The 12,537-nt window shown below is 50.4% G+C and overlaps 1 pseudogene; it reads right to left on the bottom strand.

Moving 5' to 3' along the window:
• Nucleotides 1-853: 853 nt before the first annotated feature.
• LOC122665369 lies at nt 854-2,237 on the bottom strand (annotated as a pseudogene).
• Nucleotides 2,238-12,537: the final 10,300 nt, after the last annotated feature.

Genomic DNA, 12,537 nt, shown 5'->3' with positions numbered 1-12,537 from the left:
TGATTCTTTTGCTCCTTTAGTATAACAATTTTTTGCTTTTTCTTTCAATGATGGTAAATTTTGTCATTTCACATGAAAACTGCATTAAATAACTTTTAATTTTTTGAAAACTATTTTTTACCCTTGTATTAAATATTACATTTAAATAACTTTTAAGAATAATAGAAATTAAGAACAATTAAAGAAAAGTTACTAATTTCTTAATGCACCATTGCTTACATCCTAGAGGATATTGTTCATCTTTCTATTTATCTTGATACATCTAATTTCACCATCGATAATGTGTGTGATGATGTGACCCATTTCTGAGCCATGACTTGTTGATCTACGTAATCTTCAACCATGAGTTTTCACGTTTTCATAATAAAACTTTTTTTATCAAAAAAATTTATTCACTTTTATCTTATAACCAAATACCATTAAGCAATAGTGAAATATATGGATCATGCCTCAAAACATGCTTTTGTCTGCTTGTGTATTAATGGTGCTTAATTCTATCTCACACATTCTACCCAAAAAAAAAAAAAAAATTCTATCTCACATTCGCTAGACCTGTATCCTGCTAAGCTTTGGGGATTGGATTCCAATCTGATGGTTGAAAATTAATTTTCAATGTATTTTTATTAAAATCATTTCTCGGTGAAAAAAAGTTGACTACATACATAAAAGGAAGATGATCAGAGAAATTGTTCTGATTACAAACTATACATTACAGCCCTATGGTTTGATTTCAAAAAGGGCAAACCCCTCTGGGCCCCTCTCAATATATAATAAGGGGTTACAAAAATTTAATATTTTTTTTGGTAAAAAAAAAAAATTTAATATTCTGTGTTAGGGATAATTGCCAGAATTGGGCCGAGCAGTGGACGTGTCATTTCCCCAGCCGTTCATTTCTTGGACGGTCGGATATCTTCACTCCATGATATTTCCACTTCCTGCGAATTCCATAATGAGTGTGTTTAACTTCTTGTTACTGATCCTCTGTTCGTGAATCCTCGAATCCTCGCAACTGCCCAACAACAACAAAAAAAAAAACAAAAAAACAAAAAAAAAAAAATCAGTCAATTTCTTACAAAGTTAATGGGACAAAATCTGATGATGCCAATCCAACGACCCGTTATTCCTCTCTCCGAGTATTGAAAGAAGAAATTGCCATTGCCATTGCCACTGTGACTGACCTTGAGGAGGAGCGGAAGCAGAGTCGAGCGTTAACATCTGGGCCAATTTGACGGCGTCTTCGGGTCGGTTGATGACATGGTTGAAGCATAGATAACGGCCGTAACTGGAGACGTCTTCGAAGACGCAGATGTGAGCATCAACGAGGAACTTCAGGTCAACCGTTACGAACACACCATCTTCGTACATCTCAGGGGCTCCTTTCTGATATGGGCTTGTGATTGACAGATCTGGGCCCAATATAAGCCCAGCATTGACGGTCACCATACTAAGCCCACGGTCCATCGCCAGAGCCCAAGCCATCTTCTCCGATACCGTCTTCGATAGTGCGTCCCATAACTGCCAAAATAACGAACCAAAAATCTTCTGTTAGTTCGAGTCTAACGGAGTAAATTACAGCCACCATCTGAAAGTACCAAAATACCCTTTTGTGTTTTTTTTACCTTGTATTTTCTACAGAAGTTGACGTCACTCCAGTTCCTCTCGTCAAAATCCGGGGTTGACTTTCTATCGTCACCCCAGATAACGGCCGTTACTGACGACGTAAACACGATTTTGTCAATCGTGTCGATCTGTGCGCAAGCTTCCAGCACATTGTGCGCCGTTCTCACTTCCACTTCCGCCATAAATTCATCGAAGGTGGGTTGATCATGGGGAGGCTCAAAGGTGTAGAACAAGCCGGAACAGCCCTTCAAAGCATCAACGATGCTCTGGTAATCGAAGGGATCGGAATGGAAGACCTTGAGATTCTTGTTATTCTGAACATGAAGTGTATTAATGAACGCTTGTGAATCACCTGATGATCATGAGAAGAAGAGATAAATAATTAGCCAAAGAACCAAATTAAGCAGAGAGTTGAATATATATTGAAGAGGAGAGATGGACATACCATGGTTCGGAAGGGCAGCGTGGACTGTGTAGCCTCGTTGGAGGAGACGATCTACAAGGGAGGAACCAATTAAGGGGACCTGAAGCGTCCATCACGCACACAGTTCTTGAGATTGAGTAGTCGTCATCAAATGATGATGATGCTGGTGCCATAACTTGTCTGTTCTCACTCACAGTCTCAGAGAGAGAGAGAGAGAGAGAGAGAGTGAAATAAAAAGAGGGGAAAGAGGAATATTTGAAGGTGGGTGGGTTTGGGATTGGACAAGATAAAAGGGGTAGATGGGGTGTGTGGTATTTGAAAGAGAAACGGAAGGAAGGGTAGCATCCAAAGAGTGTTGTGAGGTGAGTAGATGGTTAGTTGAGGTAAATGAGCTCAACAAGTATAAAGGGCGGCTGGGGGAAGAGAAGAAAGCCGAGACCCGAGAGAGAGAGAGAGAGAGAGAGAGATAGATTCACAGGAATTGTGCCACGTTTAGTCATGGGTATAACTCCTTGAAAGAAATTTTACACAAAAAGTCTAGGCGATTATTCCAACAAGTATTACTTTTTGACTAGTCAAGAATTGAAAACTGTGGATCCAGTTCGGATCAGATTCCACCGCGATCCATGAATTGACTCGGTTCGTTTCAGTAAATCTTGGTGTTGTGGATCCAGTTCGGATCAGATTCCACCGCGATCCATGAATTGACTCGGTTCGTTTCAGTAAATCTTGGTGTTTATATTGGAACCAGCTTCTCCAATAGAATTATATAGAAAACATAAATAATTAAAGGGCCGGGAGGTTTGGTCAATTCTACTTTGACGTATCATACATTGACTCAACTTAGCTTGCTTAAATGGCTCCACTTGAGTTAAAGCGACAAAAACCAAAAAAAAAAAAAAAAGGGATGGTTCAACACACACGGCCTTCCATAAATCTCTGGCCCTTTCCGATGGTGTTTATGGTTCTTTGCAAGACTGGAGCATCTCTTCGTCTCAACTCTTTTCTCATCCAACTCTTACCTCATCTCTTCTCTGCCAAAAAATGTCGTCAAGTCATGGTGAAAGAAGCAGTACTATTGAGTTTTGACCCCTTAAAAACCAACCCCAACACACGTCTTTACCCTCTCCGCTCTAGATTCACAGCTCTTCCTCTGCTTCACCATTGATATATTATGGTCCTAATTGTTGCATGTGAAAAACTCTGTGGTCCGATTCGCCCACGGATGAGCCCGCAAAAATCGAGTGAGTGTAAGAGAGCCAGTGTGGCTCTGGCCTAGGACTCTCCGACGCACAAGTCAGGTCTCCAGTGCAACAGCGTAACAGCTTGTAAAAAGTGAGATGAGCGTTTGAGCTCCATACCTGAGTATTTGTAGAATGAGGTGAGGCGGTTGGAGGAGTCCTTGTATGGCAAGAGTCCTCCGTTGGTAGGGCTCTTTCGCGCGGGGCAGAGTGGAGAGTTATTTTCGGGGTCGGATTCTCACAAAGGTAAGAGTCCTTATTGGAGTGCGATTTGGTATCGTGATGGGATCGTGGCTTGATCCTTATCCCGCGATACTCGGGCGGTGCTGACGTGGCACCGTGATCCCCGGTGGGGCGTTATGGTAGCTTCTGTGGAGGAGGGCTCGGCCTCAGTGTTCAGCCTCAGTGCTCGACCTCGGACGGGCGTGGTCGGGGTGCTTGGCCTCCGGTCGTGGCCTTGATGCTCAGCCTCCAATGGCCGTGGCCTCGGCATATGTGGCTGGGAGTTTCCCTCGGCCACGCTGGAGCTCGACCGAATCATGGCGGCCGACCTTGGGCCGACCCGTATGGACTCGGCTAATGGCTCGGCTGGCTTGAGCCTCGGCCATGCCGAGGAGATCATTTACTCGTTTTGAACAAGGTATGGCGCCGCGCAGCGGGTGCTCGGCCAGGTCGTCGGCGGGCTGAGTGGTCGGCCTATGTACTCGGCCAGGTCGGAAATGAAGTGTTGCTTCCTTCCGGGAGAAAGGTTCGGCCCGGTCTGGGCATACTCGGCTTAGCTAAGGGCCTCGGTCTCAGCACATCCACATGGCGACCTCCGGTTGGTTGGGAGATCTATGACTTATCACAGGCCCCCCACTCATCAAGGGTCGGCTTGGCACTGATGAGTATAGTCTCCCAGCCTGCCAGTCGTTCTATCTTTAAGACCGAGCTAACCTCTTTTTGTCGACAATTTGATGTTGTATGGTCTGACAGTTGGGGTGTCAGTGCCACGTCACTCGGCGCCATAATGGTGCTCAGGAATTCGAACCGTCTCTTGATCTGGGCCGTTGAATCTTGTTGGATCCTTCTCTGCCCTTAGATCTTATCTGTCCAGAGGCTATAAATAGGCGACTCTTCTTTATTCATTCTTCACTGTTTCAAGCTTTTGAGTGCTCGGCCAGCTCAGCGTCTTCAGCTCGTCCAGCGTTCAACGTGCTCAGCTTTTTAGTTCATGTTCGGCTCGTCTGCGAAGCTTCTCCAACCAGTAAGTCTCCTCTGCCCATTGTGTCAGTTGGTAGTAGTCACGCGGGCGAAGCGTTCGCTAGAGCCGCCGAGGGTGCGAGTTCGAGCCGAGAGCTCCCAGCTCGCTCCCCCACAATAGACCTATTGGGCTCGACCTCGGATGAGCCCATTGTGGCGGAGCTTCAGGCCGACGTTGCCGAAGTCCCCCTGCCTACAAAGTTCGGCCATGAGGCCCAGCTAATCCACGAAGATCCGACCGAGGGCTCGGGGTCGTCTTCCACAGACGACGATGAGTCCGATGAGGAGAGGTCTTCTCAAGAGCGGGTCAGCTAGGTCGATTCTTCCAACGACGTTCCCGAGTCGGAGGAGGGTAGCGTTGGCATAGTCTCAAGTACAGTCACCGAAGCCAACCTCCTGCACCTCAGAACCACTTACACCATTCCCGAGGAGATCAAGCTCCGAGCCCCCAATCCCGGGGAGATGGCCTGCTTTATTCATCCTGGCGAGGTGGCCTTGTCCGAGATTGAGTTCAAGTATGCCTTCAGGCTTCCCATGCTCGACCTGGTGGATCAAATTTTAGACCACTTCCACCTATCCCCGGGTCAGCTAGTACTGAACTCGTGGTTGACATTGTACGGCTTCCACGTCTTCTTCTGCGAGATGGGCCGAGCTGCGAGCGTGGCCCTTTTCGGTAGGCTTTATTTTCTGAAGAAGTCGCTAGAGAAGGGGTGGTACTATTTTACTCGCCGAACTGGGATGGGGTCAGCCCTGATCGGCCATAGGTTTCTGGTTGGGACGCCGACCTCCAACAAGCATTGGAAGCCTCGGTTCTTCTTCGCTTCCATCCCAGACTACCCTTCCGAACTGAGTGGAAGGAGATCCACCTGGGCTACATCAATAGGGTTCTGCCCCTGAATGAGAACGAGTTGTCCTCGCTCGATCTGATTTTCCAACATCCGCCCTTCGATGTCCTGCAGCTCCTGAATGAGGGGTTTCTTCAAAGATGGAATCTGACCCCCAGTAGGATATCCGAGCCGAGCTCGTTACTTGTAATTTTTCTTTTAGCTTGCTCTGATTTTCTTTTTCTTTCTTTTGCAGTGGTCAAAAACGTCCCTCCAATGGACTCGGCTCTGCTCAGGGCCGAGACTCTCGCGGAGCGAAGGAAGAAAGCCGTCGACAAGAAGTCCCGAGGTGAGTCCTCCAAGGCACCTAAGGGCAAGGCTGTGTTGCCGAGCCCAGGGGACACTGTGGTCGGCCTTGAGGCCGAGAAGAGCAAGGACCCAACGGGGTCACCAAGGAAGGGAAAAGGTTAGAAGGGCGAGAGGAGCCCGCCGAGGGACCCAAAGCGATCCAAGATCTCCGTCAACCTCACAGGAGCCAACCTTCCCGGGGTCGCCTCGCCCCCGGAGATAGCTCGGCTGGTCTTGGGGAGGGCCTCAGCCGGCAACGTTCTAGTTCGGTCGAGCTGGCACCTTTTTCCTGGGGACTCGGCCCTGACCTCTGTCGCGCATGCCAAGGAGTAGCTCGACGCAGCTCGGCTCCCTAAGGATAGGGAGATGTTGGAGGGGTTGTCTGATCCCGAGCTCCTCTCCTCGCTATTCCAGGATTTCAACATGGTGAGTTTCTGCTCGGCTCCTACTAATTGGTCCGCCCTAATGGGCTCGGCCTGATTCTTGCTCGGATGTCTTTTTGTAGGGCTTTGCCAAGGCGGTGGAGACCATGCTTCGATTTGAGCGGCTTCTGACCGCGAACGCTTCTCTCGAGGTTCAGGTCTAGAAACCCAACGAGGAAGCTCGCGAGGCCGTCCTGGCGCACCGCGAGACTGCTGGGAAGCTCGAAATCGCTGAGGCTGAGGTCGAGAGCCTTAAGATGGCAACGACAAAGAGCAAAGAGGAGATCCAGGCTTTGAGGGGTTAGCTCGACCAAGCCAAGAAGAAGGCCGAGGCCGATCTAGAGTGCGTCCGACCCGCGACGGTGAGAGAGTACCTCATGTCGAAGGAGTACGCAGAGGTGTGCCACGACCTGAGGAAACCTTCTTACATCGAGGGTTACGATGCGGGCCGGGCTGACCTCCTGAAGGAGATAAAGGCCGTTTACCCCACCCTCGACCTCTCTCAGTTCGACGACGACGTGGTCGCCGTGGTCGAGGATTTGGACAAAGATGTTGGGGTGGAGGTGGACCAGGTCGGCTTGACCGAGACTACCCCGAGGGACGAACTCTCCCCTCTTGCCGAGGACATAGCCGCCAAGGACCCTGCTGCTACGGACCCCCTTGATATCATCGAGCTCTAGACTTTTTCTTTTTCTCTTGATGTGCATATCCCAATGCTCGGGGTTTTGACAGCTTCTTTTTTTTTTCTTTTGAATGTACTAAGTCGACTAGCTCCTCCTTTTTGTAACCGTGCCGAGCTCCTCGGCTTTTAAGGAATGAAATATTTTTTCTCCCAAATTTGGCTAAGTGCATGAGCTCAGCATTTGTCTCTTTCCTTTTTGTTGACGTTATTCTATTCGCCCGAGCGCCGAGGCTGAGTAGCTCCCCTGGCCGAGGTCAGAAACTCGGCTACTTCTAGCAATGATGCCTTGGGTGGTTGGCTCAACCTGGGCGCTCGGCCATACCCTCATCAGACTTGGGTGGTCGGCTCAGTCCTTCATCGGACTGGGGTCAGGATCTTCGTTCGACCTTACATCCTTGGAAAGCTTCCCTTTTGGTTTCTAGTGATCAACTCGAGTCAGTTGCCGTACTGATGGCTGTGCGTCCGATCCTCCCTTTGCGGCCGAGCTTAATGCCTTAGAAATTTTTCCTTGGTTTAAGGTTCTGCTCGGCTCGGCCATGGAGGGAGTTTAAGTTTCTCGATCTGCCTGCCTATGAGGGCTGGTCTTACGGCTTTGTTGCCGACCTATGAGGGTCGGTCTTCAGACGTTGGCCAGTCTATGAGGACTGGTCTTATGACCCTGTTGCCGACCTATGAGGGTCGGTCTTCAGACGTTGGCCAGTCTATGAGGACTGGTCTTATGACCTTGTTGTCAACCTACGAGGGTCGATCTTTAGAAGTCGGCTAGTCTATGAGGACTGGTCTTATGACCTTGTTGCCGACCTATAAGGGTCGGTCTTCATACATCGGCCAGTCTATGAGAACTGGTCTTACAACTCGGCATTTTTAGGCTCAGAATACGTTTGTAAATGTGGGAGAAACTCAATTTATTGAATCAAATTATTTGGCTGAGGCCAGGTACATTTGGATGTGCTCACTCGAAGCCGAGCCGAGCCAAATACTTTACTAAAAAAATTTCTTCAAATTCTTCGAGTTCCAAGGCCTCGGTACCTTCTTACCTCCCGGAGTCTGCTAACGATACGTCCCTGGGCGAATTTGCTTGGAGACAATGTACGGTCCCTCCCAATTTGGTACTAACTTTCCTAACTGCCTTGGTTGGGACGCGCTGAGCTTTCTGAGGATGAGGTCTCCTTGGCAAAAATGTCGCTCCTTCACCCTCGAGTCATAGTACTTTGCCGTCTTTTATTGGTAAGCTGTGTTCCGAAGCAAGGCGTTCTCTCGGACTTCATCAAGAAAGTTGAGGTTGGCTCTAAGCCCATCTTCATAGGTTTTCTCATCAAAGTTGAGCACTCGGTATGATGACGCTTTGACCTCGATGGGAGTGAGGGCTTCGGTCCCATATGCTAGCCGAAAAGGGCTCTCCCCGGTCGGTGTTCTTATGGTTGTCCAATATGCCCATAGGACGTTCGGCAGCTGTTCCACCCATCTTCCTTTGGCTTCATCCAATCTTCTTTTGATCCCCGTGAGTAGTGTTTGGTTTGACACCTCCACTTGCCCATTGGCTTGTGGATGAGCTACCGAGACCGAGCAAAAATTGATGTAGAAGTGCTTGCAGAACTCTCAAAAGCTCGGGTTGTTGAACTGCGCATCGTTGTCAGTGATGAGCACTTTTGGTAGTCTGAACCGATAGATCACCTTGTCTTGGAAGAATTTCTCCATGCTCTTCTCAGTGATGGTGGCTAGGGGCTCGGCCTCAACCCACTTGGTGAAGTAGTCGATGGCAACGACCACGTATTTTTGATTTCCGGAAGCCGGGGTGAAGTCTCCAAGTATATCCATCCCCCACATAGCGAAGGGGATCAGACTCAACATAGACGTCAGCTTTGTTGCAGGTCGGCTCAGCATTGGTGCGAAGAGCTGATATTTCTCGCATGTCTTCACATACTTCATGGCCTCTTCTTGCATTTTCGGCTAGTAGAACCCTTGCCGAAGTATCTTATATGCCAGAGCTCGGTCGCCCATATGGCTCCCGCATATTCCTTCGTGTACTTCGGCCAAGGCGTACTCAACCCCTTTCGGTCCGAGGCACCGAAGGAGAGGAGCTGAGATAGCTCTCTTGTATAATACGTCGTCGATCATTGCATACTTCGCGGTTCAGATCTTCACTTTTCTTGCTTCATCGTGATTCTCTGGGAGTTGATCATTCTCCAAGTAGTTGACGATCGGGTCCATCCAGGTCGGCCTGTCTTCTTCAATGTGTTTGACACTTTCTTCTTGTAAGGAGGGCTTCTCAAGAATCTCTATGTATACCGATCGGCTCAGATTTGGGAGGTTGGCCTCGGCCAACCGTGAAAGGGAGTCGGCCCCAGCATTTTCTTACCTTGGTACTCGGGTCATCTCAAAGTGTTCGAGCTCAGAGATCAATGCTCGAGCTCGGCTCAGGTATGCCATCATTCTTTCATCTTTAGCCTCATATTCACCATTGACTTGGTTGACCACAAGTTGGGAGTCGCTTCGGACTTTTAGTCGCTCAATGCTTATAGCCTTGCTCACTCGGAGCCCGGCTAGGAATTTGAATCTTAGGACGTATTGTATGCGAAAGCCCTCGGGGCTTACTAAGATCAGCCTGGCTCCACACCCGGCAGAATTACTTGAGCCGTCTACATTCATGACCCATGAATGTTCGGCCTTGAGTTTGGCCTTGGCCTCTCCTGTTGGTTCGGTGTCCCGCTCCTCCGGGTCAGGTATTGTGCATTCCGCTATGAAGTCCGCAAGAGCTTGTCCCTTTATTGCCGTCCTCGACTGGTAGCTTATGTCGTACTCGCTCAGCTCTACCGCCTACGCGATCAACCGGCTTGACACATCCGGTCTGTGCAATATCTTTTTGAGAGGCTGGTCAGTCAACACAGCTATTGGATGAGCTTGGAAATAGGGCCTCAACTTTCTTGCGGCCGTTAGTAGGGCAAAGGCCACCTTCTCGAACTTAGAGTACCTTGTCTCGACGTCGATGAGGACGTGGCTGATGTAGTATATGGGCTTTTATGCTCTGCCATCCTCCCTGACTAGCACCACGCTAACCGCGATCAGGGTCGCGGTAAGGTAAACTTAGAGTTCTTCTTTAGGCTCGGGTCGGGAAAGTAGAGGTGGATTCTCCAAGTACTTCTTCAGGTCTTCAAAAGCTTGTTGGCACTCGTTGGTCCATTTAAAATCCTTCGGGCTTCGAATGTTCTTCAAAGTTTTGAAAAATGGGAGACACTTGTCGCCCGACCTCGACATGAACCGTGCTAGCGCCGCGACTCTTCCATTCAGCCTTTGTACTTCTTGGATCGTCTTTGGAGGGTTCATCTCTTGGATGGCATTGCTCTTCGCCGGGTTGGCCTCGATGCCCCGAATGGAGACCATGAAGCCAAAGAATTTCCCCGAGGTTACACCGAAAGCGCACTTGGCAGGGTTCAGCTTCATTTGGTTTTTCCTGAGCACGCTGAAGGCCTCTTCCAGGTCGGCCAAATGAATCTATTGCGTGTGAAAACCTCAGTCACCCAGTTTTACCCACGGATGAGCTGCAAAAACTGAGTGAACGCAAGAGAACCGATGTGGCTCCGGCCTAGGACTCTCCGACGCTCAAGTCAGGTCTCCAGTGCAACAGCGTAACAGCTAGTAAAAAGTGAGATGACCGTTTGAGCTCCATACCTAAGTATTTATAGAATGGGGTGAGGCGGTTGGAGGAGTCCATGTATGGTCAGAGTCCTCCATTGGTAGGGCTCTTCCGCACGGGGTGGAGTGGAGAGTTATTTTCGGGGTCTGACTCTCAGTAAGCTAAGAGTCCTTATTAGAGTGTGATTTGGTATCATGATGGGATCGTGGCTCGATCCTTATCCCGCGATACTCGGGCGGTGCTGACGTGGCATCGTGATCCCCGGTGGGGAGTTATGGTAGGTTCTGTGGAGGAGGGCTTGGCCTCGGTGCTCGGCCTCGGACTGGCATGGTCGGGGTGCTTGGCCTCCAGTCGTGGCCTCGATGCTCGACCTTCGACGGCCGTGGCCTCGGTATATGTGGCTGGGAGTTTCCCCCGGCCATGCTGGAGCTCGGCCGAACCTTGGGCCGACCTATAATGACTCGGCTCATGGCTCGGCTGGCTTGAGCCTTGGCCATGCCGAGAAGATCATTTACTCGCTTTGAACGAGGTATGACACCACGCACAGGGTGCTTGGCCAGGTCCTCGGCGGGATGAGTGGTCGGCTTAGGTACTCGACCAGGTCAGAAATGAAGTGTTGCTTCCTTCCGGGAGAAAGGTTCGGCCCTGTCTGGGGCGTGCTCGGCTCGGCCAAGGGCCTCGGTCTCAGCACATCCATGTGGCACCCTCTGGTTGGTTGGGAGATTTATGACTTATCACAGGCCCCCCACTCATTAGGGGTCGGCTCGGCACTGATGAGTATAGTCTCCCCGCCTACCGGCCGTTCTATCTTTAAGATCGAGGAGACCTCTCCTCATCGGACTCATCGTCGTCTGTGGAAGACGGCCCCGAGCTTTAGGCCTGGTCTTTACGGATTAGTTAGGCCTCATGGCCGGACTCTGTGGGCAGGGGGACTTCGGTAACGTCGGTATGACGAAGCTCCGTTATAATGGGCTCGTCCGAGGTAGCCTAGTAGGTCTATTGTGGGGGAGCGAGCTGGGAGCTCTCGGCTCGGACTCACACCCTCTGCGGCTCTAGCGAACGCTTCGCCTGCGTGACTACTACCAACTAACATAATGGTCAGAGGAGACTTACTGGTTGGAGAAGCTTCGCAGATGAGCCGAACCCGAACTAGAAAGCTGAGCATGCTGAACGCTGGACGAGCTGAAGACGCTAAGCTGGCCGAGCACTCAAAAGCTTGAAACAGTGAAGAATGAATAAAGAAGAGGGCATAGATTACGGCCTATTTATTTGCCAAATTTGTTGCGTGTGAAAACCTCCGTCGCCCGGTTCGCCCATGGATGAGCCTGCAAAAATCGAGTGAGTGCAAAAGAGCCAGTGTGGCTCTGGCCTAGGACTCTCCGACGCACAAGTCAGGTCTCCAGCGCAACAGCGTAACAGCTTGTAAAAAATGAGATGAGCGTTTGAGCTCCATACCTGAGTATTTATAGAATGAGGTGAGGCGGTTGGAGGAGTCCTTGTATGGCAAGAGTCCTCCGTTGGTAGGGCTCTTCCGCGCGGGGCGAAGTGGAGAGTTATTTTCGGGGTCAGACTCTCACTAAGGTAAGAGTCCTTATTGGAGTGCGATTTGGTATCGTGATGGTATTGTGGCTTGATCCTTATCCCGCGATACTCGGGCAGTGCTGACGTGGCACCATGATCCCCGGTGGGGCGTTATGGTAGCTTCTGTGGAGGAGGGCTCGGCCTCGGACGGGCGTGGTCGGGGTGCTTGGCCTCCAGCCGTGGCCTTGGTGCTGGGCCTCCAATGGCCGTGGCCTCGGCATATGTGGCTGGGAGTTTCCCCCGACCACGCTGGAGCTCGGCCGAATCATGGCGGCCGACCTTGGGCCAACCCGTATGGACTCGGCTAATGGCTCGGCTGGCTTGAGCCTCGGCCATGCCGAGGAGATCATTTACTAGCTTTGAACGAGGTATGGCGCTGCGAACCGGGTGCTCGGCTAGGTCCTCGGCGGGCTGAGTGGCCGGCCTATGTACTCGGCCAGGTCAGAAATGAAGTGTTGCTTCCTTCCGGGAGAAAGGTTCGGCCCGGTCTGGGCGTGCTCGGCTCTGCCAAGGGCCTCG

Source organism: Telopea speciosissima, chromosome 6, assembly GCF_018873765.1.
Source record: "Telopea speciosissima isolate NSW1024214 ecotype Mountain lineage chromosome 6, Tspe_v1, whole genome shotgun sequence".
In the NCBI taxonomy this organism is placed as follows: Eukaryota; Viridiplantae; Streptophyta; class Magnoliopsida; order Proteales; family Proteaceae; genus Telopea; species Telopea speciosissima.
This window is presented reverse-complemented; position numbering and strand designations above follow the sequence as displayed.